This window comes from Loxodonta africana, chromosome 8 (genome assembly GCF_030014295.1).
Source record: "Loxodonta africana isolate mLoxAfr1 chromosome 8, mLoxAfr1.hap2, whole genome shotgun sequence".
NCBI classification, from domain to species: Eukaryota; Metazoa; Chordata; class Mammalia; order Proboscidea; family Elephantidae; genus Loxodonta; species Loxodonta africana.
The window spans coordinates 101,022,142-101,049,352 of record NC_087349.1 but is presented as its reverse complement, the minus strand read 5'-3'; the positions used below and the strand labels follow the sequence as shown (position 1 = coordinate 101,049,352).

The 27,211-nt window shown below is 39.8% G+C and overlaps 1 protein-coding gene across 2 annotated transcripts in view; it reads right to left on the bottom strand.

The window, feature by feature from the left end:
• The window catches only part of POU6F2 (POU class 6 homeobox 2), a 586,290-nt gene that overhangs the window by 162,480 nt on the left and 396,599 nt on the right, over positions 1 to 27,211 (bottom strand). The window lies entirely within an intron of this gene.

Sequence of the window (27,211 nt, the reverse complement as noted above, 5' to 3'; positions counted from 1 at the left end):
GGAGCTAAAGTCCAGACTGAGAAGAATATTCGATACGATATATTTCTTGACTTTGAAGGAAACAATATTTACATAGTCATAATAAAGTAAAGGGCGTTTCCTGGCTTTCAGTTTTTTGAAACAATCTATAAACAAAGCATGAAAGATTTAATGAGAGCCTAAATGCTGTCATCCTTGACAATGTAGAAATGAAAAGTTGGTGGGAGGGAGGAGGAGAAGTGAGGGCCAAGACACTAAGTGGGAATCAAGAGATGCCTCTATAGATGATGGAGCAGGAAACAGGGTTTTAAGGATGATGTTTAAAATCACAAAGTTAACAAAAAATAGTGCTGTAATTCTATTGGGAAGATGGGGGAAGAGAAGCTGGAATGCTGTTAATGAGTTAAACCCTCATACACCATAGCAGGAATTGAATAGGTAATATATAATGTTAATAAATCAAGATCAGTTAGCATATTGAGAAATATGAAGGTAACTCCATAAGGCCTAAAACCAGAAATGGTTAAATGTGATTGCACTGGGAGAATATACTGAGGGTGGAGAGGAGTATAGCTGAGAACTGGACATTAGTTTATAAACTCTGTGTACCAAATTGATTTTTAACCACATGCATTTACTGCACTGATAAAAATTCCAAAAGATCAGCTCCCAAATTTTGGCTACCTCTTGTATGCTATTAGCTAATCTGCTTATGTACCAGGCACTGTGCTAAGCCCTTGACCTTCATTTTCTCCATCAGTCCTCCCAACAACCTTATAAAGTAAGTGTCCTAAGGTGGGTTCTCCCAGAAAGAGACCCTGAATCAAGGTTTTGAGTGCAAATGATTTATTAAGGAAGGGCTCCTGGGAGAAACCAGTAACTGAGTAAGGAATGTAAGAAGGGAAAGAAGCTAAGCAAGGGTTCGATTTCAAACCCAGCCTCATCTTCAACCCAGGGAGTTTTGAAACAGAAAATGCATCTCACAGTTTATCCTGAAACTCTCCTTCTACTCCTTCTTACATTAGTGAATCATTGGTTCCAGGTGGGGATGGGGCATAAACTCTAGGCACTTCAGTCCTCTCAATAAAGGACTTTAGTGCCCAAGATTCAAAGTACAGTATTTTAAAATTACTATTGGCAAGTGATTTATACTATGTAAAAGACCATGTTGTTGTTATGTGCCATTGAATCAGTTCTGACTCATCGTGACCTTATAGGACAAGGTAGAACTGCCCTATAGGTCCAAGGAGCGGCTGGTGGATTTGAACTGCTGACCTTTTAGTTAGCAGTCATAGCTCTTAACCACTGCACTCACAGAAAGATACTATTAGGAAAATGGAAATTGCTCTCAGAGTGACAAGATGTGAATTTCCGTGGAGTTTGACTGTAATGGTTTTGTCAAAGGACAGTTATAAGAGGTTCCTTTTGATTGGTGCCAAGCCAGCTTAATGAGACATATGGTCCCGAGGTACCAAAAATTGGTCAATTATAACTATTAAACAGAGTGCTGGTGATCTAAGTTAGAATAAAACAGAAATGGTTTCTGTTCTCATAGTGCTTAGAGTTCGGCTCCACTGAAGGCCTTGAACTGGTTAAAGTTTTAATATATTGACAGAAAGTGAGACTTGATCAGAAAGGGATTGTGATGGTTAAGGTTGTGTGTCAACTTGGCTGGGCCATGATTCTCAGTGGTTTGGCAGTTATGTAATGATGTAGTCATCCTGCATGATGTGATCTGATGTGATCAGCCAGTCAGTTGTAAGAGGAGTTTCCTCGGGGGTGTGTCCTGCATCCAATATATATGTGGATGTTCTGGCAAAGCTTGCTTGCTTACTCTGGATCCTGCATCAGGCTTGTCATCATCTGACCTCTGGTTCTGGGGACTTGAGCCAGTGGCCTGCTGTATTGCCTGCCAATCTTGGGATTCATCAGCCTGTGAGCCAGCAGCCTGCCATCTAACCTTCCGATCCTGGATTCGTTAGCCTCCACAGTCCATGAGCCAGAGGCCTGCTGTCTGACCTGCCAATCTTGGGTTCGTCAGCCCTTGCAGCTACATGAGTCAGGAGAAGCCTCCAGCCTGATGCCTGACCACTGGACTTGGGACTTGGTAGCCTCTACAACCACCTGAGCCATTACCTTGAGATAAATCTCTCTCTTTATATATAAATATATACACTTCACTGGTTTTGTTTCTCTGGAGAACCCAGCCTAAGACGAGGGTTATGTTTTTTTAATATATATATATATATATATATATGGAAACCCTGGTGGTGTAGTGTTTAAGTGCTACGGCTGCTAACCAAAGGGTCAGCAGTTCGAATCTGCCAGGCTCTCCTTGGAAACTCTATGGGGCAGTTCTACTCTGTCCTATAGGGTCGCTATGAGTCAGAATCAACTCAATAGCACTGGGTTTGGTTTTTGGATATATATATATATATACACACACATACATATGTAATATGTGTGTATATGTACATATGCATATGTATATACGTGAGTGTATATATATATGCATATATAAGTATGTATGTTTTCTTCTTTCCAGATAATTCAAACCATGTCATTTACGTTATTTCATAAATAGGATGTGGAGTTGAAAAGGACTTAAAGATCATCTAATATAAAACTTTTCATGTTAAAAGTGAAACACTGATTCCCAAAGAGATGAAATAACTTGTCCTAGGTCACATAACTAGTTAGTTGCACAACTGGGATCACCAAGATTCTTCCACCTTATCCACGCACTAAACCACACACACACAAAAAACCAAACCCATTGCCATCAAGTTGATTCAGACTTATATTGACCCTATAGGACAGAGTAGAACTGCCCCATACAGTTTCCAAGGAGTGCTCGGTGGATTCAAACTGCTGACCTTTTGGTTAGCAGCCACAGCACTTAACCTCTATGCCACCAGGGTTCCCAAACCACACAACTTTCTGGCATTAAGAAGGAAAAATAATTTTTGGTTCTTAATAATATTGATCAACGCCCATAGAAGAAGCAGTGAAGAAATCAAACAACGCATTGCACTGGGCAAATCTACTGCAAAAGACCTCTTTAAAATCTTAGAAAGCAAAGACGTCACTTTAAGGACTAAGGTGCACCTGACTCAAGCCATGGTGTTTTCAATCACCTCATACGCATGTGAAAGCTGGACAATGAATAAGGAAGACCAAAGAAGAATTGACACCTTTGAATTATGGTTTGGCGAAGAATAGTCAATATATTGTGGACTGCCAAAAGAAGGAACAAATCTTAGAAGAGGTACGGCCAGAATGCTCCTTAGAAGGAAGGATGGCAAGACTTTGTCTCACATAATTTGGACACGTTATCAGGAGGAATAAATCCCTGGAGAAGGACATGCTTGGTAAAGTAGAAGGTCAGTGAAAAAGAGGAAGACCAGTGAGATGGATTGATACAGTGGCTGCAAAAATGAGCTTAAGCATAACAATGACTGTGAGGATGGGCAGGACTGGGCAGTGTTTTGTTCTGTTGTACGTGGGGTCGCAATGACTGGGAACCATCTTGACAGCAACAACCCATTATATTCTATTTTTGGAAATTCATAGTGAACACTAGAATAGTAATGACTTAGAATTTCAGTATTAAAGAAATCTGATTAAATTTTCCATCCAATACTGACCAAATTCATTTAGCCTCAGAACCCTATCATCTTGTTTTTTTGATTCAAACTTATTCATATGTATGGAAATAATATTGTAGGGGGACCATTTTCAAGTAACCTGAAGGTGGCTCTGTCTTTTCAGGGTCTCTGGAGGAAGTGATAAGCTTTTTTCAACATAATAATGAAATTTTTAATAAATGAAATGAAGTAAATGAAGGTAATAATGAAATTCTTAAGTTTATCCCTAATAAAACCGCACGGATTAATCCATACATCAAGCTTCTCAGGTGTCGTTAAACTGGCTAACTCGTGCTGAAGAGAAACTTTGAATGAATGTAATAAACATATTTGATTGATTTGAAATGTCAATACATGCGTAAGGGAAGTATGAACATAAGAATTTCTTAATAAAGTTTCCTTGAGATCAAAGTCTTTAGGATTGTCTGACAGGAAGAGAAGGGAATAAAGAAAAAGGTTCTCGAAGGGGGGCAAAGGTAGGACACCAGGGTTGGAATTTCCCATGGTGTGACCTTCTGGGACAGCCTGGGGCATAGCTGGACTATCAAAGCACTGAAAAAGCATTGTGGTTATGTGTTTTTAGCTGTGAGGAGTCTGGTGTGGCTATCCTGCTCCTCAAGCCTTATAGCGTGAGTAAAGGAAGACAGTGCAGTTCTATCAATGCTGAAGGTTTTTATCAGCTCTTTCATACAGAAAAAAAAAAAAGAATTAAATAATCCCTTCCCGTCTTTTTCCATTAGATTTTCAAGTCTTCTTCAGGTGCTAATATAATATCAAATTAGAACTACAAGGATTTGAATGTGTATTTTGACTGAATTCCTGTGGGTGGATTCCACAGATTCCTTGATTTTGCTTGACTGATATTTCTATAACCTGTAAGGAATCCTAGACCACAAATATGGAAATCCATAAATACGGAAACATTTATTCTCTATATGAAATCCATTTGTTCAACAGATGAGACCAAATGTATCCATCAAAGAGTTCTAACATTCCCACAATAACTGGTTTCCTCCTCTTACCAAGCTTGGCAGAAGGTTTGGTGAAGAACATGGCAAAAACAATTGTACTGTCCTTAGATTTCAGTTCTCTGCATTCTGCATATTGTCCAATATCAGGACAATCAAGTTTGTTTTGTTTTTTGAGAGGTCTGAGATTCACAGAATATCACTGTCTTTGTCTCACTTCCTTCTTAATATCATATAGATCTAAGGGCAGAAGATACCTTTGGGTAAAATGGGGAACAGCTCAAAAAAGTACTCATGCAAAATTTAATTTTTTTCCTTCCATATGAAGAACAGTTATTTAACATCCTTGGTGACCTCTTCTCAGGCCAATCTACCTTCCACTAGAGGTGAAAGGATATTAAAAATATACCTAGCAGTTATTGAACATGGTTTTTCCAAGGAAATGTTTACTTCTTTCATTAGGGCAGAAGAGAAGTCAGTATTCACCGAAAGAGATGCTATAGAAATGGGAGAAATATGCACATCTTATATTCCTATGCTAATAAAATAATTATTTAAATACAGAAGATAGAACTGCTTTCAAAACATCAGCATTTACTTTCCCCTTTGATGGAGATTTTCAGGAGAAAATATTACAGGCAATTCAATGGATACGATGCCCGGTTTAAACACAACACTATATTCACTTAAATTCCTTTTAGGCTATAGACACATGGGCCAGTGCTTATTTTCATGGTTGATTTAATCCATCCCTTCTGCCAGTGTGGGGATTATTCCCTACAGTTATTCTCCAGTGGTCTGTCAGTTCAGATTAAAAAAATGTTAAGTGACAAAGATGCTGTGGCTGATTCCTTTATAAGGCTGTGAGGGCTGGAGTGTATGTTTTCTGTTTAATTTCCCCCATAACATCATGGACTTTCCTTATCTAGGCTGAACTTTAAACTCCCTAATCAGGCAATTCAATTTTGTTCCTATACAGCAACTTCAGGGCTACCTAAAAGCTTTATAGATCTTACTTCATCGGTGCATGCTTGTTCTTTGAGAAGAGGAGACAGTGTATATTTCCTCTTATTTACAGATGCAGAAATCTAAACTCAGACATGCTTCCAGGAGCACGTGTCCTAGCTTTGCTTGGCCTTCACAATAAACAATAATATTTTCCTTAAGCAACGTCTATTTTTATAGTTTGAGACACAGGAATCAAAAATATGCCCTTGCCAGATTTGAAATTCCATTCTAGATTTATTGAAAAGAAACCAGTAACAAAGCAACTTTTTTTTGGTAGCAAAATGTTTAATATTTAAAAGTCACTCATGTTACATATATGAGTCAGAATCAACTCGACGGCACTGGGTTTCATGTTACATAGTGCATGTTATTGCTGTTCTTATTTTCTTTTTTCTCCTTTGGTAGAACTCTTTAGTAGGATAATCAATATAATTAATATACTGCATGAAGCCCTGGTGACGCTTCATGGTTAAGAGCTCAGTTGTTAACCCAGGTTGGCAGTTTGAATCTACCAGCTGCTCCTTGGAAACCCTATGAGGCACTTCTACTCGGTCCTATGAAGTTGCTATGAGCTGGAATTGACTTGACAGCAATGGGTTTGGTTTGGTATGGGCAATTTGGTTATTTGAAAATTAGTCGTTTGATTCATGTAATTCATTTAAAGGCCTTCATATATTATAAGTTAAAAAGGAGATAACTAATAGCTTTAATGAAATAATTAATTACATTAATGATGAACCCTGTTGTTGTTCTTGTTGAGTCGATGCCAACTCATAGTGAACCGACAGGACGGAGCAGAATTGCCCCATAGGGTTTCCAAGCCTGTAATCTTTACAGAAGCAGACTTTCTCCTGCAGAGTGGCTGGTGGGTTTGAACTGCCAACCTTTTAGTTAGCAGCTGAGTGCTTAACCACTACCCCCTGCCCCGCCAGGGCTCCTTTGATAAACCCTACTGGTAGAAAAATGTCGTCAAAAGGAAACAACCCGGGGAAAATAAATAAAAAGCAATAAGTTTTGGAATATTAATGAAGCTGGAATTATTTTTACGGGTACAAATGTTTTTGCAAATGTCTCATGGATTTCAGCCAGACTAGTTGATTTTGCACATGGGAAGTTAAATAGTATTGTGTTTACCTTGTCTAATGCAGTATGGAGCCCTGGTGGTACAGTGGCTAAGAGCTATGGCTGCTAACCAAAAAAGTCGGCAGTTGTAATCCACCAGCTGCTCCCTGGAAACCCTATGGAGCAGTTCTACTCTGTCCTATAGGGTTGCTATGAGTCAGAATCAACTTGACGGCAGTAGGTTGGGCTGGACTGGGTTGGTTTTAATGTGGAAAACAAAAGAAGCAAACAGAAATATATCAACCAGTATAGGTTAAGTTATTCTATGGTAACAAACAATTCTAAAATCTCAGTCACTTAGAACAACAAAGATGTACTTGTCTTCATGTCAAAAGTTGAGTTGACAGACAGCCTTAGTGTATCGTATCGCCTAAGAGCTCAGGCTGGTGGAGCAGCCACTATCTTGAACATTGCCAGATGACGCTAGAAGGAAAGAGAAAGGGTGTTGAGCACGGAATTAAATGCTCTGTTACTCTCACAACTCATTGGGCAGCACTAGTCTCATGGAGCCACTCAAACACAAGGAGACCAGTAAGTACCATTCAATGACCTCCCAGAGAAGCAGAGAGCCGGAAAAACTGGGTGAACAAAATTAATGACCTCCACAAAAGGCATCACTCAACCACTCAGATGGTTTCTATATTTATCACTTTGTTTTCATTTCCATCCTCCCTGGTGGCACAGTAAAGCGCTCAGCTGCTAACTGAAAGGTCAGTGGTTCAAACCCACCAGCCACTCTGTGGGAGAAAGATGTGGCAATCTGCTTCCATAAAGATTATAGCATTAGAAACCCTCTCAGGCAGTTAGTTCTACTCTGTCCTACAGGACTGCTATGAGTCAGACCTGCATCATCCTCACAATTGTTGTTATGCTTGAGCCCACTGTTACCGCCACTGTGTCGATCCATCTCCTTGAGGGTCTTCCTCCTTTTCTCTCATCTTCTGCTTCACCAAGCATGATGTCTTTCTCTGGGGACTGATCCCTCCTGATAACACGTCCAAAGTATGTGAGACGAAGTCTTGCCATCCTCGCTTCTAAGGAGCATTCTGGCTGTACTTCTTCAAAGATAGATTTGTTGGTTCTTTTGGCAATCCATGGTATATTCAATATTCTTCACCAACACCACAATTCAAAGGCATCAATTCTTCTTCAGTCTTCCTTACTCATCATCTAGCTTTTGCATGCATAAGAAGTGATTGAAAACACCATGGCTTGGGTCAGCTGTACCTTAGTCATCAAGGTGACATCTTTGCTTTTTAGCATTTTAAAGGGGTCTTTTTGCAGCAGGTTTGCCAAGTGCAATGTGTTGTTTGATGCCTTGACTGCTGCTTCCATTGCGTATTGATTGTGGATCCAAGTAAAATCAAAAAAATTAACCCACAGCCCAATATTGAAGAATGGCTGTGCTCTGGCTTCAGTTAGTCTTTGCAGACTCAACCTAACTCCTTTTGAGGACCCTCAGACAGAGGCAGAAGCTAGTGGTCCATAGCTGGACACAGCCAGGAGACAGGGATGCCCCACCCTCACATTTATCAAACCAGGGCTTTTAAAAAATTTGAATTGGCTAATGAGACTTAAAAATCAGGAGACTACATAAAATATACACTGTCCATTTCTCTTTAAGAAGTCAGAAGTTCTGGCAACACGTCTCTCTTTCCTGTGTGGGAACAGCCTGTTCCTGTAGCAGAACTTGAGCTGAGTGGCAGCTGCCCTGCTGGCAGAGATGGTACCCACAGTAGTCAAAATGAATTGCTTTCCTCTGCACTGCCTGTTGTGCACCTGTCTGCCCTCTTACTGAGTAGTCAGCTTCCTAAGAATGGTGACCATTTTTTTTAATTCAGGAATTTATTTTTAATTGTCTTGCTTCATTTCTGCAATGTGCATATAGTAGATGCTCACTAAATAATTGAGAGATGATAATTGTATGTAATCTTAATTTGGTTGCTACTTGTCAGTTTCATCTTATTCTTCTTGCCTAACATGTATCATTTTCGTTGCCTAACATGTATCACAGAGGGCAGCAGTGGTTCAGTGGTAGAATTTTCACCTCCCACGAGGGAGACCCAGGTTCGATTCCTGGTCAACGCATCTCATGTGCAGCCACCATCTGTTTATCAGTGGAGGCCGCATATTGTTACAGGCTAAGATGAACTAGGAAGAAAGGCCCGGCTATCTGAAAATCAGCCAGTAAAAATCCTATGGATCACAATGGCTATGAATCATACTGGTTTGTTCCAAAACTGATCATGGGGATGGCACAGGACTTGGCAACATTTCATTCCATTGTGCATGGGGTTGCCACGGATTGGGGGCTGACTTAACAGCAGCTAACAAGAACAACATATATCATATAGTTGCTTTGGCTTTGGTTCACCAAATAAGAGATATGATGGGGGAATTCTTCGCATTAAAGACATCTGCTGCTTTGGTTTCCAGGAGATTAAATGTCAATCAAATGACCTCTAAGCATGTGAGGATTAGCAATTAACTTTAGGGGTGTTATGGATTTATACAAAACCTAAGTTAAATCCCTGTGTTTTATTTTTGTAATGATACCCAGTCACCCTGATACATCTGGAGACATGTTCTACAAATTCTGTATGATAATTTTGTTTATGAACTAGGAAGTTATTAAGGGGGAGTAAATTAACATTTAAGAATTCTATATTTGAATGTGTGTTATAGGAATAGAGCATGAAATATGTATCTAAAATATGATCAAAGAGGAAACAAGAAGCTTAGAGAGGCCTGGAAGTTTAGCTGGAGAAACAGAAAAGTGCTTCAGGTGGGTCCGAGTTGGACAGATTGAATCATAATCTTGGAAGACTGAAGAATGTCATCCCAACCCAGGACTGACCTAAATTCAACCCAATCTAGGGAGAAACATAATGGAGCATCTGGATTAAGAGGTTTTGAGGTAAGGTCAGGTTTTTAGTATGTCCCAGGTAGCAGGATGGGGAAGGCAGCCAGGCATAACAAACGCGTCGCCCTGCTAAGTGAGCAAGCAGGTGGTGCAAGGGCAGAATGGCTGTGGATGTGGGGACCCCATGGGTCAGTTCCTCTCTCCTCCTTCCACGGCCTCACTCATCTCCCCACCAACAGCTAGTGCACACCCTGTCCATCAGGGAAGCTGAGACACAGTATAGGATGGATGGGTAGAAATTCACTAACAGTACTGATAGAACGACACTTACAGATCCTTACTACTTATATTAATGAAGGAAAACATAAACACAAGTCCTGAGCAGATTTGGGAGATAATAGAAAAGCTGTTTGAAGGGAGATGCGGATTTGAGTTCTAGGGCACATACGGCATCTCATCACCATTAGCTACTCATTCCCTCCGTGACACTACTCTCCTTTCAAAATCCAGCTCTCATGGTTGCTTGTCTGGATTGATGTAATAGTCCCCTGTCTTCTAGTCCTACATTGTTTTTTAGAAGCACAGCTTTCTTTCATGCTTGTTGGCTTGCTCTCTCTCCCACACTCGACCTCACCTCCCTTTCTTCCCTCCCTTTCTTGTCTCATCTTTCCCTCCCTACCTCCCTCACTTCCCTCCCTTCCTTCCTTTCTACTCGCCTTCCTTTCTTACCCTGCTGTGTGCCTGGCAACACAGGAATTTGCGTTTGCAAACACGAACTAGACTTTGTTTCCGCTTTCTCAGAGTCATTCACATTCTATCTGGGAAAACAGACATGCAAATACCCAATTATGCTACAGTGCTATGTATTAATAATATTTCTTCTTGTTGAATGATTTTCACTGTGTTAATAATATTTCTTCTTGTTGAATGATTTCCACTGTCTCTGTATTTTCCCAAAATAAGTACAATATCCTCACTCACCCTTCACATGCAAATCCTTTACAACTTAGTACCAACCCCATTTTCTGGTGTTAAAACCAAAAACCAAACTCATTGCTGTCAAGTCAATTCCCACTCATAGGGACCCTACAGGACAGAGTAGAGCTGCCCCATAGGGTTTCCAACGAGTGGCTGGTGAATTTGAACTGCTGACCTTTTGGTTAGCAGCCGAACTCTTAACTACTCTACCACCAGGGCCCCTTTCTGCTGTTAGCTGCCTTCATTCTCCTGCATGGGACCTGACATTCCAGCTGAACACTTGCTTATGTTTGTTCCTCTTTCTGAAATGGTCTTTCCCCTAGTTTCTCTCTATCATGACACTATACTCTTCAAAACCCAGCCGATCTTTCTGTGCAACATTTCTGTTCCCATTTAGTCCAATCAACTTGATGGCAACGGAGGTATTTTTTTTTTAAGGTGCAATGAAATAACACCCTGGTTATGGTATGTGTGTATCTTTTTTATAAATGTTGTTACTATTAGTTGCTTTTGAGTTGATTCCAACTCATGGCAATCCCATGTGTTACAGAATAGAATTGCTCTCTATATAGGGTTTTCTTGGCTGTAATCTTAACAAAAGCAGATCACCAAGCCTTTTCTTCTGTGGGACTGCTGGGTAGGTTCACACCATCAACCTTTAGGTCAGCAGTTGAGTGCAAACTGTTTGTGCCACCTGAACATACTGTATTGTATTATAACACTGTTTTTCTTACTGAAACCGTACTGAGACCCTGTTATGTGCCGTCCAGCCCATTCTGACTCATAGCAACCCTATATGACAGAGTAGAACTGCCCCATAGGGTTTCCAAGGAGCGGCTGGTGGATTCTAACTGCCAGCTTTTTGGTTAGCAGCTGAACTCTTAACCACTGTGCCACCAGGGCTCCGAGATAATATAAGCGAGTGAAAGAAAAAAAAAATCCTCATGCTAATTTATTATTTCTTAGCTTTTGACCATAAGTTATTAAACCTGAAAAATATCACTGGCACAAAAACTGTGTTGTGTACGTATCTTCATTTATTCAGGCAATATATATTTATTGAGTGACTACTATGTTCCAGGAACTATGACTGCTAAAGCAAACTTGAAATATTAAAGGAGGAGGTATTCAATTTAGAAAGAACTATGACTCTCTTTGAGTGTGCTGGCTTTTTACAAACCATTAATGACTGCCAGTCACCTAGGCAGCTAGTTTCTAGAACTAGGTGTCTGGGAGTCAGTTTTACACGCTACCGAGTTAGAGGGTCCTCTGGGAAATACTGTCCCTCCAATGCCTTTTTAATGCCTTCAAGGCCAGGCAAAGCATCTCAGCTACACATACTTCCTTAAAGTGTAAAGGATGACTTGCAGCAGGGGTCCCTGGGTGATACATTTACCAAAATGTTGGCAGTTCAAATACACCCAGGGGCACCACAGAAGAAAGGCCTGGTGATCTGCTTCCAAAAATACTACAGCCAAGAACACCTTATGGAGCAGTTCAACTCTGTAACACATGGGGTTGCCATGATTCAGAATTGACTCAATGGCAATGGGTTTGGTTTTTGGTTGAGGTACTGTCATGGGGGGAGGAGGGTATTCAAGAAAGAGAAGTTCTTACTCTTGAATAAAGCATCTCATTTATTCCTGAGAAGGAAAGTGAGTTGTTGACTCTTAGGAAAACATCAGAATCTCTCAGTCCTGTCTCAAACTGAGACAGCCTCATGTTCCTGAAAAGCTTTTAAAATCTTGGGCCAGGCTTTCATGGACACCCTCTGATTTTGCCCCTCACCTTTTAAGTGTAAGAATTGAAACAGAGAACGGGTATTCAGAAAGACTCCAATAAGCATTCATAAGGTTTTCTCTTTTATTATTCAGTGGCAAGGAAAATACATTTCTATTCTTAAATTCATTAATTGCAGCACACTTCTTCCCCAGCCACAGCAAGGTGGTGCATTAGGGTGGAGGAAACTGCTGCCTTGTTTTAGAAATACGTATTTTGAAAGTATGGAGATGAGTACTTAAGAATACTAAGAAACCTAAAGTCTTTCAGATGATACTATAGACAGCGGACTGTGTACTAGACCAACTTAGATGCTCCCCAAGTCACAGTTCATACCTGGAGAATAACACAAGAAACTTTACAGGGGAGGGGACTGCTTAGTGTCCCTCCAGCCAGGATTCACTCAAGAGTTCCATCTTGGCTCCAGCTTGTGGCCAGGTCACTCCCTGGGCCCTGGATAGGAATGTAAGGCAGCCTCAGGGTCAAGCTCTGTTCCTAGGCTCAGCCACATTGCCTGAGATCCTAGGCCTTTGTGGTCAGAAGCTTCATGTTTGGGTCCTTGGATTCACTGGAGATGATTCTCAGATACAGCTTTGAATAAGATCACAATTACATATTGTTAATGTTGGAGTTAAAAATGGAAATCAAAACCTCCCGTACTGTTTAGCAACAAGAGAAATTCAAATCACGAGCTTAGTGACTTTAATTAAAGAGTACTGTCTGAGCATCTAAAACAGAAGTACTAAAAAGATAGCAAGTTTCATGTTGAACCCTGTGAACAGACTGAGAGGCATACTACTTCCAAGATTTCAGCTACTACCATTACTACTATTGCTACTCTATTAATGTTACCATTAATACTCTCATTGCTGTCACTTCTATTTTTCCGTTATTATCATTATCAGAACACAACGTTAAATAGAAGTTGAATTCAAGGAGGATCTCCTCAATCTGCTCTCAACCAACTTCTCCTACCTGCACTGACAGGATTTTTTCACAGAGCAAGAATATCAAGAGTGTGGATGTAAAATAATTGTGGGCAAATCATTGACGTGAGTTATAGGTCTTTTGTCTGTAGAATTAAAAAAATTAGTGACTCCACATGGATGTTATAAAGCTAAAATGAGTTAGCGTGCGTAAAGCCCCTAGCTCAGTGGCACCCATGGAATAAAACATAGAAAATGTTGATTCTTTCCTTTCCTTTCTCCCTAACCCATCACTATTGCTGCTACTGGAGACTCCAACCTGGACTGAAATGAAATCTGTGAGATAAGCAGGGGAGTTTGAAGGAGATGAGATGAATGGAATAGAGAGGAACAGAGGGAAAGATATTCCCAAAGAGAGCAGAACTGCTTGCTCCAGTGGCTACTGTGAGAGGCCACTGGAACTAGAAGGCGGCCCTCCAGGAAGGTGGAGGAGAGCAAGGAGCTGTCCATAAACTACTGGGCATTTATTCTTGAAACAATACACAGTTATCAGCCTGAAAACTCAAACTAATACAATGAAAAAGTTTACCAAGCATTCACTGAGTATTTATTCTGTGCTATACCTCATCTCCTATAACTCTTAAAAAGACCTTTGATGGTCAACTTGCTCACATGGTTTAAGGAACCTGTGAAAATGTGCAGCCTCACGCCACGCAAGGCAAATCCTTCTTACTGTGACCCTACAGTCTGCATGCTTCTCTGGAAAAACCAACATTGTAAACACTAAGGAAACATTTAGAAATGGAAAGAAGATTCTTTCAGGTTGCTTACAGAATTGGAACAGAGAGCCTCCCTCAAAAATCCTAACCTCTACATAGCCATCCCCCACTCAGCAATGAAACGGAAACACTAAGCTTTCTTTCTAAAGCTGGAAAGCAAGGTACTAAAGCTGACAGTAACATAAATCTCAGTCACAGAAATGCTACAAAACACAGCTCTGAACTTAAGATACAAGAGGCTTGGGGTTTTGTTGTGTTTTATTTTTGATCACCTGAAGCTTCATCCAGACCATTTTTAGGAGAGTTCTTGCTGTCATGATTCTGTGGCTAAGAGACTTTTTAAAAGTTGCCTACTTTAAATTACAGGAGGCTGATTGTCATTATTTGGGCTTAAGAAAGTGCATTTCTAAAACACTAATAGGAACTTTGCTTTTTTTTTTTTTTCCAGAGCTCCAAATCTCTCTACTGTCTTTGGTACAGTTTAGTTCATGTATCCTATAAAACAAAATTGTGATTAGAGTTGCAAATTTCCAATCCAAATATATATATATAATGGTCAAAATAGATTCTGACTCATAGCGACCCTATAGCGGAATAGAACTGCCCCATAGGGTTTCCAAGGAGTGCCTGGCGGATTTGAACTGCCAACCTTTTGGTTAGCAGCTGTAGCTCTTAACCACTACACCACCAGGGTTTCCTATATATATATACATACATATGTATGTATATACACACATACATACATATATTTTTATACACACATACATACATACATATATACTTTTATATACACATACATACGTATATATATTTAATGTAAGCAATTAATGCTACTGTGAAGTCAACCTCTTACCAACTGGACATAGAAACAGTGGTAGCTGCAAAAAGCTACAAAAATACTTATTTGGCAAAATAATAGCAACAAAATAAAAAAGCAAGCAAAAAAAAAAAAAAAAAACCTGTTTCATGTTCCTCTTTCGAATTCACCAGTGAGACTGTGCTTTCTCACTGAAATATCTGAAACAAACTCAGCTCTTTTCAGAACCTATAGCTCCTTCCCATCAGTATTTGTCTTTACTACAGGAGATCTTGGAATCTGCTTCTACCCAGGCTCATGCCTAGTTTGGAGGAATTGCCTGTAGCTCATAGTAATGTGGTCATGACTTTCAGAAGAAGTAGGGGATGACCTGCTTACCCAATTACAGTAAACAGATTTCTCCTGTTGGAATCACTGCTGAATTGTCAGTCTCTTCAAAAAAGGCCAGTCAAACTAGGCTTGGGGTGCTGCAATTCCAAGCGTAGCCAGTAGGAACTGGGTGAGGTAGCAGGTGACCCAAAGTCAGGAATATACTTCCAGTCCCAAAATGCAAACACCTGCAAAATCTCATCAGACTTGATGGGAACTGCGTGTAAGACGTTTGCATAGCATCACAGAATCTCCAAGCTAGAAAAGAACTCGTGGACTCTCTGGACTTAATTCCTTTACATGATGTGAATTTCTTCTGTAGGGTCCCTGTCAAAAAACATCCAACTTCTGCTTCCCAATCTCCACTGGCAAGGAAGCTCAGTGTTATGAAGAGACCTATTCCACTGTTGGAGTCCTTGAGTGGTGCGAATGGTTAACATGTGCTAGGATACTTACCAAAAAGTTGGAGGTTCGAGTCCACTCAGAGGTGCCTCAGAACAAAAATCAGGCATCAAAAGCCCAATGGAGCACAGTTTTACTCTGGCACACATGGGGTTGCCGTGAGTTGGAATTGATTCAACAGCAACTGCTTATTCCCCTTTTAGCTCTGACTATAAGATGATTTTTTATTTTCTGGAAAGCTGAAAATTTCTACCCCTTTATAAATGTCCAAATTCTGTTTCTAGAGAAATACCTGACAAATCTTCTTTGACATCCTTTCCAATACATTTAGAGTCATTAGCACAAAGGTTAAAGTCAATTAACACAAGGGTTAAGTTTTTGTTAGATTGTCCTAACAAGACTTATTTTCAGAATCCTCAGTGTACTGTTCATCACCCTCTGAGTTCACTGTGGCTCAAAAAAATTTAAAGGGATGAGCGGGAAGGGATGGACTTATACCCCCAGGGGATTTACTAATCAATTCAATAAATACTTGAATGTGTACTATGTTCCAGGCCTGCCACCCATCTGTCAGTTTGTTATACTGTTGTGACTTTCATGTTGCTGTGATGTTGGAAGCCACGCAACTAATATTTCAAATACTAGCAGGGTCACCCATGATGGACAGGTTTCAGCAGAGCTTCCAAACTAGGAAAAAAGGCCTGGCAATCTAGTTCCAAAAATAAGCCAATAAAAATCCTATGGATCACAACAGAATATTGTCTGATATAATGCTGGAAGATGAGTCCCCTAGCTGGGAAGGCACTCAAAATACACAATGGTCGCAACAATGGACCCAAGCGCACCAGCGATCATGAAGATTACACAGGGCCAGGCAACATTTTGTTCTGTTGTACATGGCATTGCCATGAGTCAGAGCTGACTTGATAGAAGCTAACAACAGCAACATGTTCCAGGCACTGTTCTAAGGTTAAAGAAATGAAAGAAACAGATAACAATATGTGTCCTCAGGAAATTTACATCCTGGCAGGGGAAGACAGGCAAGAAACAAGATAAATAATGAAAATAGAATACGTTAGATGATGATAATCATTAAGGAAAAAATCAATCAGAGAAGAGAAATAGAGTGCGTCAGTGGGTATTGGAATTTTAGGTAGCGTAGCAAAGAAGACCTTACCAAATAGGTCCTATCTGAGTAAAAGACCTGAAGGAAGTGAAGGAGCAAGACATTCAGACAGGTAAATGAAGAACCCTCCAGGCAGAGGGAATGGTGCAACGACCAGAAGTCTGGTTGATGTGTTTGGGGATCAGGAAGGACACAGTGACTCTGGAGTGCATAGGACAAGGGGGAAGATACGGAAGATAAGATTAGAAACGTAGGGGAAAACAGAAGGCTAGGACCTTGTGGAACACTGTAAGAACTTCAACTTTTACTCTGAGTGAAGTAGATTCTTCACCCATCTCTTTCTTGAGTGGATTTGCAATTGTGCTATGTTCCCTGTGCTTTTACTGTGTAGCTTTAATGCTTGAATGACTACTGGCTTAGTTCAAAATACTTAGACGACTCTCTCTTTCAAAACTTTACTGGATTTGCACCATCACCTTGTGAAACTGAGTATCTCTGTGGACAGCCTGGAGATCAGATTAATATTTATCCTTTCTACGTAACTTGTTTTACTGCCTATATACCTGAATGATTGACCTTTAAATTCTGGAACAATACCAGAATATGCCGATGTCAAGCAGTCTCTATTAATTTTTTTTTCCTAAACATGTTTTTCATGCTGAGTCAGCCTTTTCTTAATTTCCAGATTTTTTTTTTTCCATTATTATCCATTTTCTTTGGAAAATCAATTATATTTATGTTGGATCATCATTGTCTATCCTCCATATCTTTTACTCCTTAAATTGGTTTAAACTATAATTCCTTTTTGCCTACGTTTACTGCATAAAGATATAGTGCCATTCATTCTGTTTTCAGTTTTGTGTATTCTGTTCCAGGATGTTTCTAATTTATTAATCCATTCTCTAGTAGTGTTATTCTGATTTATAATGCATTTCTGTAGCCCTGAATTAATCTGTTAAAGTTAAAATTGCATTCAATGTTACCATCCCCTCTTTGAGGTGTCTTGTTTCATTAGTTTCATTTCCTTTGTAGAGGTTTTTTTTTTTTTTCTGTTTCTTGGACACTATTTTTTCCAGGATAAGCTCTTCACTTGGCTTTTACATATTCAGTTTCTTTATTTTACATACACTTATGTGCATCTCTGCACATCTCTGCCTTTATATGTGGCTTTATCTGTAAGTATATCAATTTCCATTGTGCATTTATCTATACCTATATAGCTTTTTCTTTTTTTGTACAGCTTTAGGGTATTATTGGTTGGAATTGACTTGACAGCAATGGAATACAGCTATATCATTGTATTACTTCTGTCTTGTTTCAATGTTGCAACATCATTTATAGATTCATTCATTGAACAACTATTCACTGAGCAACCAGTAAATGCCAGGCACAATTTTAGGTACTAAAGATAAATCAGGGATTAAAAACAGGCAAAAACCTTGGCCCTTGAGGAGCTTACATTCTAGTAGAGGAAGACAGAAAATAAATTTAAAAAACCCTAATAAGTAGGTACATTACATGATATATTAAAAGGTGAGAGTGTTCTGGGTAAGGTGACTAGAAGTGAGACAGGTAACCAGTGGAGGGTTTCAAGCAGAGGAGTGATACTGAAGTATTTTTTTAGAAGAAGCACCTTGACTGCTTTTTATATTTTTACCATTAGCCTAATCTGAACTCTCTTTGCTCCTCTATAGTGTGAGTGAATTCTTCCTGATCCTTTTCTTGTGTTATCAGAGACTGTTTGTCCCTCAGAGCTTCAGTTGAGGGCTGGGGCTTCTCATCGCTTGAGGGAATGAGGAGGCGAGACTGCTGGAAACTTGAATGGTCACTTTGTAGATCCACTGTCTTCTCTCTCTTCCAAAATATTCTTTAAAATAGCACTCTAGGATCCCCCTATCTAAACAGGGATAGATCCTGCTTCCCTGGAGGTTACCCTGATTGTTCAGGGTTGGAATCTCCTCAAAGTAAACAAAAGAAGTCAACTCTAGGTGGTCATTTCTCCGTTTCATTTCTTCACTCTCCCTTCCCAAGCACTCTCTCCACTCCTTTCTTAGCCAGTGGATGGGAAAAAAACGGAAGTTGGTGGGGGCCACTGGCCAGAGGTGGGACAGGGGACTCCCTCTATGACTCTCTTTCAGGGCCACCCACTCACTTGGTGGCTCTTGACTCTTGTATTTTCTCTTTTGCCTTTCATTTGGCCATATCCATGTTTTTGGTTCCGGGTGATTATGACAGTCCTCCTTTTCTCCTAAGACCTGGTGATCCACTTCTGAAAAATCAGCTGTTAAAAACCCTATGGAGTTCAGTTCTACTCTGGCACACATGTGGTCAGAGTTGACTCAATGGCAGCTGCTTTGGTTTTTTGGTTTGCTTTCCTACGGGCTGGGAGAACAAAACTAGTGGGCTCTACACATGTAATTTAACATCACCCTTTGGCATCACAAAGTATAAACTGATGTGTGGCAGTATTTTCTTAATTTAAGAAAGAATCAGTCCTGTTTCTAGAAGACTGCATCTCCATTTTGATATTTAAGGCAATGGCAGATGTTTTGCGTGAACACTTAAGGATTTGGTTTTCTATCTCAAGACTGGTTGTGGAAATGAGGGTCTTTCATTCATAAGCCTGTGCTTATGAATGACAACTACCCTTGTGTTCTTCAGTCTTATGAAATGAAAACTTAAATAGACATTTAAGGACAATCAATAAGGACACTTCTTCCTTCCACACCTTATACATAGGCTGTTATTTTCCGAAGTATGTGTGACATGTGGAAACCCACTTCAACTATTTTTCAACCTTGGGAAGTTATTTTTCAAAACAACAACAAAGAATTAGATCCAATGTACAGATCTGAAACGCTTTCCATCCTTTACAAGATTTTTTTCTTTTTTTTTTTTTTTCCACTTATTGTAAAACGCTGTGAAGTATTGCGCTGCGGGGCTATATACTCTGGATTGCCCTAGATTCATGGAATTCAGAGTTAAGGTTCCAACAGTAACCTTAACTTTGCCTTCTCACAGGGTTACAGCAGCCTTTTGTTATGTGATCACATTGTCCAAAAGAACTAAATTCTCCACCGCTTATCTGCCATTCCACCTGCAAAACCCTCTTTGAAGTCGATGAAGCTCTGGGCACGGAGGGGCCAGACATACTACAGGAGAACTAGGACTCGTGCATTCAAAAGTACAAAATGACACATATATGTGTGTTTCTTATCTGTGAGGAAAGGTTTAAAAGGCTACAATTTAGCTACTTGATGGTGCTTTCTGGAGGAGCTATATTAAAAAAAAAAATAAAAGAGCGTGAGCTCTTCCATCTTTGTAAGTCAGATTCTATGTCACGTCACCAACTCTTATATAGTTGTTGGATAAAAGCCTCTATTGGATAGGAAAGGTAACCTTGTAAAAATGACAAGCGTAGGCTTTCTGGTGTTTTATGCAATTAAAATGTTAACCTTGACATTACACTAGCCCTTCGGTTTTCTTTAAATGTCCTTCAGTTTGAGAACCAGAGGAAAATTAAGAAAAAATATGTGTGTGGAGTCTCTATAGCTAGGAATTACCTGTGTTCTCTTTCGTGTGGTTCTAGTAAAGCCAGTTTCAGCTGAGTTGACTTCTACTCACGATGACCCCTTGTGTGTCAGAGTAGAACTGCACTCCACAGGGTTTTCAATGGTTGATTTTTTGGGGAAGTCCATCACCAAGTCTTTCTTCTTCTGAGGCACCTCTAGGTGAATTCAAACCACCAAACTTACGGTTAGCAGCTACTCGGGTTAACCAGTTGTGCCACTGAGGCACCCCTTTGTGTGGGTAGCCATGGCAACTTGCTGTCCTAGCCAGTGGCTACGGCTACTTTTTGGGGTTTCCTTCACCATCTCTAGTCCCTCATTTCTCTCAGACACTTTCTTTCCCATTCTACTCTGTCTGTCCTGCTCTTCAGAAATTAAAGGGCAGAGGAGGGAAGGGAGAGGGAGGCAGCAAAGGCTGGTCCATCCACCTTGGTCTTCGCCAGCATGAACACTGGTTGGCCATCTTCTTAAATCATCTTCTCGCTCATGGAGGGTCTTATCCTGATCCTGAAAGAAAATTCCTTTGACCTTTGTCAGTTCCTGATTTGGCTGAAATGCAGTTGAATCTTTTCACGTCTCTTTATATTCTATGCCCTACTCACTTCTATTTTCTTTTGTATAACCAAAAATGCCTTATTTCAAGCTACACAGGGGAAAAAACACAAAGGAAGGGGTAACATGGAAGGAGACTTTGAATAGCTGCTTGCCATCATTACTACCAGTAGCATCTTGTTAGAATCTCATAAAGGTAATAGGTGTTGTATAGGTGTGTGTTTGAGCCACGGGATGCTAGCAGAGAAGCTGTGAGACACTTCTATCTAAAATGGCTGTCAAAATCCTGGGCTGAAAGGATAGGAAGTAGACACAGAAATAGTCAGACCAATTTCTGGGGCCCACAGTGGGAAGGAAACGAGTTAATGATGGGCAGCCAGGTAGCATTTCCTGGCGTGGTGGTTGGGGTATGCAGCCACATGATGCCAACTGTTGAGAGTAGAAATGCTCCCTTTTTGGTTGTTCAAGGAGCAATCAAGGAGCCTGGTTGCACAGTGGTTAAGCACTCAGCTGTTAAAAGAAAGGCCAGCAGTTCAAATGCACCAGTCCCCTCTGTAGGAGAAAGGTGTGTCAGTCTGCTTCTGTAAAGATTTACAGCCTTAAAACCCCTTTGGTGCAGTTCTACTCTGTCCTGTAGGGTTGCTATGAGTTGGAATTGACTTAACAGCAATGGGTTTGGTGGGTTTTGGGGGAAAGCAATCACATCAGTTTGGAGCTGATGAATTTCAGCTTTTTCTGCTGGTATGGTGGGGGCTGGAGACCCTGAGTGGTGCAAATGGTTAATGCTCTCATCTGCTAACGTAAAAGCTGGAGGTTCAAGTCCACTAAGAGGTACCTCTGAAGAAAGGCCTGGCAATCTACTTCTGAAAAACCAGCCATTGAAAACCCTATGGAACACAGCTCTACTCTGACACACATGGGGTTGTCATGAGTTGAATCTGACACAACGGCAACTGGTATTGGAAGGAGGGAGTCCAGAATCCTATTGTTTTGTAAGGAACGTATCTGATATTACCATTGGAATTCTGCAGGTAATTTTGCATAGAAACATGGTTTAAATTCTCATTCATGCTATAGTCTAGTACTGCCTTGGGTAGGATCTGGTGTGAGCAGACCTCACAATCTTCCTTTCATGGACTCACCTTGATTCTGATGAAGCTTAAGTCTCTGGGACCCTCACTGGCACAGGCCATCTCAAAGTCCCTGGGAGAGGTCCTAGCCCTGTGTCATTCCGTGAAAGGTTTAATTAACTGCAGTTGGCTAAATTGTTATCTCTCTTCTCTTTAATGTCCTCCCCACCCCTCAATACTTCCCCTCAACTCAAGTGGTTGAAGACATTTCAGGTGAAGTTGAGTTGAGAATTTATTTGGTATTAGTTTAGTTGATGTCTTTATATGGTTTGTAGTTACTTCTGTGAATAGTTAAGTTACACTAGTTGTCTTTGTGTAGGAAATGCTTCGAACAATTCTTCTACCATCAGTCTTTGTGATAGGGATATGCAGGGCCACGTGAACTTGTTGTATGGCATCTGGCATTGGACGTCTGGATAGTGGAGGAAATAATTGAAATGTGCAAAGTCAGAAGCTAGTCTGAAAAATTCTTCCAAATCTTACAACTCTAATATTGAAAGTAACTTAATAGAGATTGTTCTCAAAGTAGTCAACAATCCTAAAACTTTATATAACCTATTACAAGGGAAGTTCTAAGTAACTTTCCTAAAGTATCAATAAATTTTTTTTAAAGATTAACCATGATAAAGGAAAAACTGAACTATCTTTCAGTTATCTCTATAGAAATTGATATTACACAATTTTTATTATCGAAAGAGGCAATCAAAAGGTATAAACCAGAAAACATATGAACTATTATAGAGTATGGTAGATTATATTTGTGGATTTTGCCACATTTAGGTTTTTTTTCAGCTTCTACATTTGTAATTTTTTGTGATTTCTTTTTCATTCTAAAAATACTTTTACACATAATTTTGTATTTTTAATCTTATATTCATTTTCTTAAAGAGGGATTTCAAAATTATATAAGCACCAGGCTCTATGACCCCAGATCTACCCCTTAGGAAAAATATTCTGATTTATGAAATATTGACCTAGCAAAAAAACACTTGCTTTTTAAAGCGGTGCCTGCTGTCAACTGTTTTACAAGCGTAATAGTACCTGCAGAAGCAGTCTTCTCAGCACTTTTTAGAATTCAAATCAACATCTTTTGAGCTGTCAAATTCAGGTGGGTCTTTTGGACTTCCGAACAAACCAAGGACCTCAAAAGTTCCACCCACGAATGAATCCTACCAAACCTCTTCTCATGTCTCTCTCCAAAATATGGACCCGAAATCACAGCTGACATTTTGTAAAGTCAGAGCCAATTAAAAACAGGGGCAAAGAAATTAAGGATCAATCTTTATCCCAACTCTGATGGAAATAACCAGTCAACAGGGCCCTCTGCCATAGTAAATAAAAACCACGAACTCTGCTTTAGACAGAAGTAACTGAGAAACATTGATACTCTGTACGAGTCGAGAATAGATGCAGGTACTATGTCCTTCTACTTGGAATTTGGTGTCCTGCAGAAAAGTCTAAATTCTTGGCCAGTTCTTCTGAATTTAGTCAGCTTTTTGGTTTAGCTAGTGACCTCAAGAGTGAGCTTAGAGCTAAAATCCCTGAGACAATGATTATTACAGATGCCAGAATGTTGTAATAAATTCTAGAAAGTGGAATCATACAGAAGAGTCTCAACTGGACCCTCTGAAGTGATGTCATAGTGGCAGGATGGTGTAGTGGCAAGATTTTGGACACCTGGGTTTAAATATTTAATACTTACTAAGTGAACCTAGCTATGTTCCTTAACCTCTCTGAGTTTCTGTTTCCTCATCCATAAAGCAAGCTTAATGATACCCACCTGCAAGAAGGTTAGGAAGAATAAGTACGATGCTGTGGATAAAGTGCCTGAATAATGGTAGGCACTCAACAAATAATAGTTATTATTTCCGGTAGGTTTATGCCACCACTGCTGTTCAAAGGTCAAAGTCGGAGACTCATCAGTAATAGCTGCTTTTATAAGCAAGCATCGCTTTATTTTCAACAATGCTAATTTATTCGTGGTGTACAGGCTGGCAGTTCTGGTTGATGTAATGTGTTGGGCTCTTTTGATTTGCGAGTCTGGTCTCTATTTGTTAGAAGCCTAGAAATTTTCAGTATTGTTCACATCTATAGGATTTCTGAATTTGCAGATAGAAAGTTTCTCCCTATAGTTAAGTAACTATACATAAAAGAAAAAAGAAACAGTAATGAGGGTCATTCTCCAAGGAGAGGAAATTGAGTCGTAGTCCATAGTGGTTAAAGAATCTACTATTCTGTTCCAACAAAGGAAGCTATCTATTGAAGCTTTCTGGAGCAAATTTAACTCATTTACCTTTTATTTTACAAGTATTCAGTGGAAATCACACACATGACAATTCAGGGTATCATACTTTAGGATGTTCTTAACATTTGACGAACATTAGCAACGGCCTGTTTACCATCTTACATTTTCAGAGAGGTATAATATTGCTAATTTAAACCAACCTTTTCCCTTCAGGGTGTACTTGCATGTTCTCCTTGGAATTGCACGGCAGGGAAAAGCCTTTACAGGAGTCCCCACATATAAATATGGTGCGTGAAAATCTTTGCAAAATTTCTCTGTAGAGGACTATAAAAAGAGCCATTGCCATCGAGTCGATTCCAACTCATAGTGACCCTATAGGACAGAGTAGAACTGCCCCATAGGGTTTCCAAGGAGGGTCTGGTGGATTCGAATTGCCAACCTTTTGATTAGCAGCTGTAGCACTTAACCACTACGCCACCAGGGTTTCCGTTGAGGACTATAGCTATTAATAAAATCCACAAACACCAGGAAATGTGCAGGCACTTCCTGCATATCTGAATAAACATACTGATTATGACTGATCCGATTCATATTGATGGCATTCGAATACACACAATCTAAATTTAGAGTGCCATTCTGATTTTTTGCTACCTGTTAAGGGAAGACAGCTATCTGGCCAAGTGACTGGAAGACATACATATTTGTGCCCATTCCAAAGAAAGGTGATCCAACAGAATGTGGAAATGATAGAACAATACCGATATCATCCAAAAAAAAACCAAATCCCATGCCGTCGAGTCGATTCTGACTCATAGCGACCCTATAGGACAGAGTAGAACTACCCCATAGAGTTTCCAGGGAGCACCTGGTGGATTCGAACTGCCGACCCTTATGGTTAGTAGCCGTAGCACTTAACCACTGCACCACCACGGTTTCCATTGATATCATGCACAAGTAAAATTTTGCTGAAGATCATTCAAAAATGGTTGAGGCAGCATATCGACAGGGAAATGCCAGAAGTTCAGGCCAGATTCAGAAGGGGATGTGGAATGAGGGAGATCATTGCTGATGTCAGATGGATCTTGGCTGCAAGCAGAAAATATCAGAGAGATGTTTACCTATGTTTTATGGACTATGCAAAGGCAGTCGACTGTGTGGACCGTAACAAATTATGGATAACATTGAGAAGAAAGGGAATTCCAGGACACTTAATCGTGGTCATAAGGAACCTATACATAGACCAAGAGTCAGTCATTGGAACAGAACAAGGAGATACTGTATGGTTTAAAATCAGGAAAGGTGTGTATCAGGGTTGTATACTTTCACCATACTTATTCAATCTGTCTGCTGAGCAAATGACCCAAGAAGCTGGACTATATAAAGAAGAACATTGTATCAGGATTGGAATAAGACTCACTAACAACCTGCATTATGAAGCTGACACAACCGCGCTTGCTGTAAGTGAAGAGGACCTGAAGCACTTACTAATGAAGACCAAAGACCACAGCCTTCAGTATGGATTACACCTCAACATAAATCAAACAAAAATCCTCACAACTGGATCAATAAGCAACATCATGATAAATGGAAAAAAGATTGAAGTTGTCAGGGATTTCATTTTACTTGGATCCACAATCAACCCCCACAGAAGCAGCAGTCAAGAAATCAGATAATGTATTATATTGGGAAATTCTGCTGCAAAAGACCTCTTTAAAGTGTTAAAAGGCAAAGATGTCACTTATGAGGACTAAGGTGCACCTGACCCAAGTAGTGGTGTTTTCAATCACCTCATATGCATGTGAAAGCTGGACAATAAATAAGGAAGACTGAAGAAGAATCGATGCCTTCGAATTACGGCATTTGCGAAGAAAACTGAATATACCATGGACTGCCAGAAGAATGAACATATCTGCCCTAGAAGAAATACGGACAGAATGCTCCTTAGAAGGGAGGACGGTGAGACTCTGTCTCACATACTTTGGATCTGTTGTCACGAGGGACCAGTCTCTGGAGAAAGACATCATACTTGGTAAAGCAGAAGGTCAGAGAAAAAGAAGACTGTCAACAAAATGGACTGATGTAGTGGCTGGGGCAATAGGCTCAAGCGTAACAATGATAGTGAGGATGGCACAAGACCTGGCAGTGTTTGGTGCTATTCTCTGTAGGGTCACTATGAGTTGGAACTGACTCGATGGCACCTAACAACTAGGGTTATAGGAAAGGCACTTTATAAAACACATTTTGAGTTAAACACATTTAAAAAAATGAGATAGGAATTGATAATTGATTTCAGAGCAAAAGTAGTGATGTATTATTGCAAACTGTATGCATTTGGGCAAGTTATTTGATTTTATTAAGCCTCAGCTTCTTCAAAGGTAAAATGTGGGGAAGATACCTTCCTAATAAAGTCATCATGAAGATTAAACAAATAACGTGTCCGAAGAGCTTATCTCAGGGCTTAAATGGTCAACAGTGGTAATTATTAGTATTTCGGTTTATATGACACATACTGGATTTTAACATCAAATATGTTAACTTGTAAATTTGCACAATATATTTAGTTGAAGAAAGGTAGAATATACGCCAGGATATGTACTTTACTGGGCAAGGATTAGCCTGAGGTATAAATCTTGCCTTTTTTTTTTTTTAAACTTACTTTACTTAACTGAAAGATTTTAAACTAAATAATGGTCTGTTGATTCCACTATTCAGAGTTCATTATCACATTCTGGCGTTCGTAGTAATCACTGTCTCAGGGATTTTAGCTCCAGGCTCACTGTGGGATTCACTACCTAATCTAAAGATCTGACTAAATTCAGAAAAACTGATAGGAATTTAGAATTTTCTGCAAGAATACCAAAAAAATCTAAGGGCTTCCTTTCCAAGTAGAAAGGCATGTTATGTGCATGTACTCAGAGCTTGAACAGAGCATCTTTTTTTTTTTTTTAATGT